Source organism: Humulus lupulus, chromosome 1 (genome assembly GCF_963169125.1).
Source record: "Humulus lupulus chromosome 1, drHumLupu1.1, whole genome shotgun sequence".
NCBI classification, from domain to species: Eukaryota; Viridiplantae; Streptophyta; class Magnoliopsida; order Rosales; family Cannabaceae; genus Humulus; species Humulus lupulus.
In genome coordinates, this window is record NC_084793.1 from 297518291 (window position 1) to 297525279 (window position 6989).

The window sequence follows — 6989 nt, forward strand, 5'->3', positions numbered from 1 at the left end:
ATTTTAATATCTTAGTCAACCTCTCTCATTGAAAATACTTGCCGGAGTACTTTTTTCTAATTTGTTTTTCATGGTGGTGTTTGTTGTGTTAGAGAATATATTATTCAATCAAATATATAAAAATCAAGATACAATTCTAAGTGATAGAGTAGTTTTTAGTGTTATAAAATGTTATTTTATTTAATTTTTTAGGTTTATTTAGTAATTTTTTGTGTAGTATGACGTTTTGTTGCCATGTTTGATAATATTTCAGATTTATGGGATGTAATTGATAAATGACCGCATTTGGTGTTAAACAGATGGAATTTGATGAAAAAATGACATTTGAGTCGCGGCGCTGCGATTAGACAGAAATGTCAATTTATCGAGAAGCAAAGGGCCGCGACGCTTCCTTTGAGAGCTGTGGTGCTACCTTTGAGAGCCACGACACTATTGGTTGATGAATTTGAGCTGGGACGCAGGTCTATTAGAGCCGCGACGCTTGAGCAAGTCAAAGACGAGAGAATTCCATATTTTGGACACAGGCAGTAGTGCTTCATTATAGAGTTGCGGCACTTGAGAGGCGTATTTCGCAAAAAAGGGCATTTTATGCAGGGGCAAAAGCGGGAATTCACATCCAAAGCACAAATTACTATTTAAGAATCATTATGACGATTTCTTAAAGAAAAAAAAACCCTAAGAAGACTACTTGTTTTATCTGTTTATTGTTCTCTAAATTTCTTCTTCATCTTAGTTCTTTAGGGTATTTTCTATGAACAATTATTTGAATGTTATGGTTATTATTAGGAGTGAACATTTGACCCGAAAAACCCGCAAACCTGCCTGACATGCAATCCGAAAATCTAAAATTTTGCAAAACCCATCAAATTCAGGTGAAATCCTGTTCGAACCTGACATGGCTTGGGTCGGGTTCAGATTTTGAGATTAAGGGCACACGGGTTCGGGTTACACCCAAACCCAAACATAATTAAAAAAAAATTAATGCTTTTTTTAAGAAAAATTACCAAGGCCCAATTTGTAAAAAAATCAAAATTTCCAAACTAACAACAAAGTTAAAAAAATATATATGAGAAAAGTAAAAAAAAAAAAAAAAGTAAAAAAAAAATGGTATTTTTGAAATTTTTTTACCAAGGCCCATTTTCGGCCCAAAGCCCATTTTTTGACCAATCCCACCCGAAACCTGAAATCACTCCAAAACCAAAAAAATTCAGATCGGATTCGGTACCACTTTCCTCCACCCGAAACCCGCAAAACCCGAACCCGATGCACCCAAAACCCGAAAACCAAAAACCCGACCCGTGTGCACCCCTAGTTATTATGTCTGATATGAACTAAATTCTTTCTCTAGGGTTTAATGTAGTCGCTTAGATTTCTATTTAATTTTATTATGATGTTCTCTTCTTCTTTATTCTAATCTATATAATGTTTGCTTAATGCTAGTAAATACCTGATCAATTTTTGCTTGATTTATAATTTTGATTCAATATTCGAAAGATGCGAATTGAATATGCTATCGTTATATAGACATAGGTTACATATTGGACGAAAGTACTTGTATGGCTTGTGTAGAAATTAGGGTTCTATGCTTAGTGCCTGCTAAGTGTTTAAGTTTATCACAGAGATGTAGAAAACTTACATATAAGTTGAGATCTTATATAGGAATAAGAGATTTAGAACTGATTAGTAAAATTAATAGAATGAAAAGTTGATGAAGTTAATACCCTAGGTTTTTAATTATTAAATAAATTTTTATTATTGCAAAGTTTATTTTAATTTTAAGTCTTAGTTAAAAAAAATCACTCTATTTTCGACAGTCAAAAAGAAATTTAAAAGCAATTATTGGTAATTGGTTGATAGTCCTTGTGGGAACGATACTTTACTTACTATCTATATTACTTGAATCAATTGCATATACTTGTGTATCATAACTTTCCGATCAAGTTTTTAGCGTCATTGCCGGAGACTTAATATCCAGTATCAAAATTAATTGTTTTTTTGTTCTACTTTGGGTTTTACTTTAAGAACTCATTCGGATTGTGGTTGTATTGTGTTTCAGGAATTATTGGTATATGCGACGAAGTAGACAAAAGGAGCTCATATCGGTAGATCTTGAAATTGATAGAAAGTGCAGACAAAACCGAAAGATAAAGAAAATGCTGGATTTTGCCATGGCTGAGAACGCGAATAACAGTGTCAACAACAATGCAAATCTAGGTAATGTTGGTAATGTAGCAGCTGAGGCTGACCCGCCATTGAGAAACTATGTACTCCCTACTGTTACGGGGATACATTCAAGTTTTGTCCTCCTACTGTAGAGGCGAATAATTTTGAGATAAAACCCTCGATCATTCAAATGGTACATAATTGTGTACAATTAAGGGGATTACCAAACGAGGATCCAAATCTCCACATCACCAATTTTTTAGCGTTGTGTGCAACATTCAAAATAAACGGGATGAGTAACGATGATGTTAGACATAGATTATTCCCATTTTCTCTACAAGACCGGGTGAAGAGTTGGCTAATTTCATTGCAAGCTAAGTCTATCACAACATGGGAGAAGTTAACCCAAAAGTTCTTAGCAAAGTTTTTCCCTCCATCAAAAGCTGCAAAGTTGAGAGGGGAAATCAATAATTTCTACTAGGGAGAAGGGGAATCATTGTATGATACATGGGAAAGATTTAAAGAGTTGTTAAAGAAGTGCCCACATCATGGTATAGAGAAGTGGATGCTGGTCCATAATTTTTATAATGGGTTGAATGGTACTACTCGTATCATAATAGATGTTGCAGCAGGAGGTGCTTCATGAGCAAGAGTGCTAATGAGGCTTATGAATTGCTAGTAAGATGACAATGAATAACTACCAGTGGCCAACTGAAATGGGACAAACCAAGAAGGTGGCTGGTATGATTGAATTGGATGTTATTTCCATGCTTACAGCGCAAATGGCAACTTTAATGAAGTAGTTACAATAGAGCAACCTGTCAGCCCAAACCATCCAAGTTCAGAGTTTACGTGGGGCATGTGAGAGTGCTCATCCATCAGATCAGTGTCCTGTTATGGATATGAATAATATACCTATGGGACAAGTCCAAGTTATAGGAAATTTTCAAAGACCAACCAACAACCCCTTTTCGATGTCATATAACCAAGGGTGGAGGAATCATCCTAACTTCTCATGGACTAATAATCAAGTTGCACAATAGCTTTTCCCTCAAAGTCAACAATAGTACCCACCTCCACAGCCACAACCACATCAGCCAACACATAAAACAACCTGACGCACAGCCCGATGTACTGAACCAGTTCATGACAGAAACTAGGGCATCTATCAGGAGTTTTGAGACTCAATTAGAGCAGTTGGAAAGTTTGATGACCGACGGTGCTCAAGGGAACTTACCAAGCTCTATTGAGGTAAACCCAAAATAATAGGGCAATGCAATATCCTTGAGGAGTGGCAAGGAGTTACAAGAGCCAAAGTGGTTGATAAGGAGAAAGAAATGAGCGGGTCTAATGTTACTGAGAACTTATAGAAGCAGCCAGAAATAAGCGTAGATCACCATATAAAGATCCCATATCCTCAGAGGCTTCAAAAGAATAAGCTTGATAAGCAGTTTTCTAAATTTTTGGATATCTTTCGACAGCTACACATCAATATCCCGTTTGCTGAGGTTTATGAAAGAAATTTTGTCAAGAAAGGAAATTGGGGGACTATGAAACAGTGGAACTTACTAAGGAGTGCAATACAATAATTCAAAAGAAATTATCTCCCAAGCTTAAAGATCCTGGTAGTTTCAATATACCATGCTCTATAGGGGCTCAGTAGAGACAAAGGCTTTATGTGATTTAGGGGCTAGTGCGAATTTAATGCCTCTATCAATCTTTCAGAAGTTGAATTTGGGAGAAGCTCAATCAACTACCGTGTCTTTGCAGATGGCAGATCGATCAGTCAAACATCCTCGTGGAGTGATTGATGATGTATTGGTGAAGGTGAATAAATTCATCTTTCCTGCGGACTTTATCATTTTTTATATGGAGGAAGATGACAATATTCCAATAATACTTGGAAGGCCATTCTTGGCTACTGGTAGGGCTTTGATTGATGTACAAAAGGGTGAGTTAAAGCTGCGAATGCAAAAAGAGGAGGTAATATTTAATGTTTTTGTAGCAACAGAAATTCTAACTTGTTGTAGAGTTGAAGTGGTAAAACAAGGAGAGAACAAGTTGGAAGTCTCTAAGCAAAGATCCATGGTTAAAAATGGAATGCGAAAAATGTGTCATCGTTTAAAAAGGCTTTTTAGTGAGAGGATTCGAATGTTACATGAACGGGATAAAGTTCCACCAATTTATAATAACAAAAACAAGGGCCAAATCATGACACTATGGCTCCCAAGGATGTGAGGGGTGGACTTGATCTAAGTTGAAATATGCAAGAAAACAATCGTCCGACTAAATGACGTTAACGACAGCGCTTTTTGGGAGGCATCCCAAGTTCTTTTTAGTATTTTTGTTCTTTTATTTTAGTTGGACAATGATTTTTATATTTGGTGTTAACATTTTGTATGTTGGTTTAGTTTTTCTTTAGTATTTTGGACCTTTAGACTTTAGATTGTAAATATGAGTCGTGAAAACTATAAAATTGTAAATAAAATGAAGTTTTTCTACAGGAGTCAATTTGAGCCGCAACGCCCCTACATTTGAGTCGCAGCGCAGCATAGATAGAGAGCCCAGGGATTTTCGTAAGTGCCCATGCACTGCGGTGCCTTAACATTAAGCCGCGACGCGCATTCCCAAAAATTCACACAGGTCGCGACACTACACCTTATGCGCCGCAGCGCTTAGTCGCAAAATTGCTATAAACCGTAAGTTTTCTGTGTTTTTCCTCACTTCCTCATATTTTCTCTACACAGTTCGAAATTCCCACCTCCATTACACCATTGTTTTAGGACAACCCATCATCTATTTCCACAATTTCTTTCAAATTTTTCATATAACCTTGATTCAACCATTTTTCCATCATCACTTTGGCTTAAATCCCTTTTCAATTACATTCTCACCATTCAAAATCCTAATTTTGAATTCTTGGGAGAGCTTGATATTTTTCATATAATCTTCATTGTGGATAATTATTTTTTTCTTATTCTCTGAATATTTTGGTGTTTTTGACAATATATTATTGTGATTTGGGTGGTTAAGAGTTGTATTGTTTAGATTGGGTGTTGAGTGTTGGCTTGAAAAGTTTGTTTGTGTGATTTATGGTATTTTGTTGAATTGGGAAGTGAACAATGGGAGGTTCTGTCAAAACTTTTATAGAATTTAAGCGTTAAGAAGTGTAATGGGACCTAAGGGATCGAGTCATGGAGCATCATCATATAGTGGGGCAGTTTCTTATGATGGATCACATTTTGTTAGAAAAGAGGCTCAAGATAGATATGAGAGAGTAAGGAAACAGAGTTTAGTTCTAGAAAGAGGAATGAATTATCAGAATTCGCCTTTTGATGACCCAACCTATGAGCCTATTAGAGATATCCTTCAAGATAGAGGTTGGCAATCATTGGTCAATGTTGACAGCATTCCTAAACCTAATGTTTCTCTTGAATATGATTTTTATGCGAATTGGCCTGAGCAAGAGAATAATACCTGTTTCGAGAGGGTGAAGCGAGTGCCAGTTAGTGCTGTGACGTTCAACAATTTTTATGAGCTGCAGTCTTACCTAAATGAGCAAGATGAGTATAATGTGTTCTTATGCACTGAGATTGATTATGAGGAGGTGGCGGAGTCCATTGGTTGTTCTGGGGCCATATTTACTTATACACATGATGAGCCTAAACATATGTATCGGTGTCAGCTTAACCGAATAGCACGCACGTTCTTGTATTTTGTGAGTGCTCGGTTGATTCCTTCATCACACTTTTCTGATATTGCTATGGATAAATTGCTTATGGTTTATGAAATAATGAAGGGGATGAAAATTGATGTGGGAAAACAACTGCAAAATAGTATTGGGTTTATTTGTTGGCTCACGACAACTGGTGGACTGGGGCATGGATCCTTTATTACGGATCTATGTGAAACTTATGGAGTTCTGATGCATTCGACTGATATTAAAGGCCGGGTCCAAGGTATTATTACTCGGACTACTGTTTATGGGTATTCTGCGCCTATAACAATTCCTGATCCAGAGGAACAAAGATTGTGTCGTCGTCGGTGTACTGAGGTTGTTCCACCAGAGGAACCAACAGATGCAGAGGAAAATGTAACAACTATGAATGAGGATCCGGTGATGGCGATTGGTGGGCCAATTAATCTTCATTTCCAATATACAAATGCTCAATTGAATTATATTATTCAGCAAAACAACCATATGCAACAATAATGGATGGCCAGGAATGCATACGAGCATACACACGTCGATCAGCTGAATGCTTTGGTTGGTCGTTGGAACCTGAATGATGCGCAACAACCTTATTTTCAATATCCTCTAGAGTTTCACCTGTATGAGCAGCAACCGCCTCCTCCACCATACTGATGTGGTGATTGAGTAAGTTTTCTTTTCCTTTTAATATTTTTTAACACAATGGGGACAATGTGTTAATTAAGTTTGGGGTGGAATTACTTTGTTTTGTTTTGTTTATTTTAGATTTATTTGTTTTATTTTCGTTGTTTTTAGTGTCTACAATTATGAATCAAGTTGTTTTTAAAGTCAATGATACTGATAACCATGTGATGTGAGTGATTTTTTTTTTTTGACAAACTATGCGAATCCGTGTGCTTGGTGAAAGTAATTTAGTAATTAGCTTTGATTTGAGTTTAGTTGTCATAAAAATCCTTGATTAATAAATTTCTTACAATCCTTTAGTATATGCATGTTAAGTGGGTTTGTGGATTTGTGGATCAAAATTTTAAAAATATTATAGAACTTGCATAAGTTGTTGATTGAGCTGAAATTGGAACAATACATACTTAAGAAGATGATTTAGGCAATTCTT

The 6989-nt window shown here is 36.3% G+C and overlaps 1 non-coding gene across 1 annotated transcript; it reads right to left on the reverse strand.

Moving 5' to 3' along the window:
* Positions 1-2611: 2611 nt before the first annotated feature.
* LOC133813249 (small nucleolar RNA R71) lies at positions 2612-2718 on the reverse strand. Its single transcript, XR_009884283.1, has one exon. It is a non-coding gene; the product is annotated as a small nucleolar RNA R71 (small nucleolar RNA).
* Between the last annotated feature and the right edge of the window lie 4271 nt (positions 2719-6989).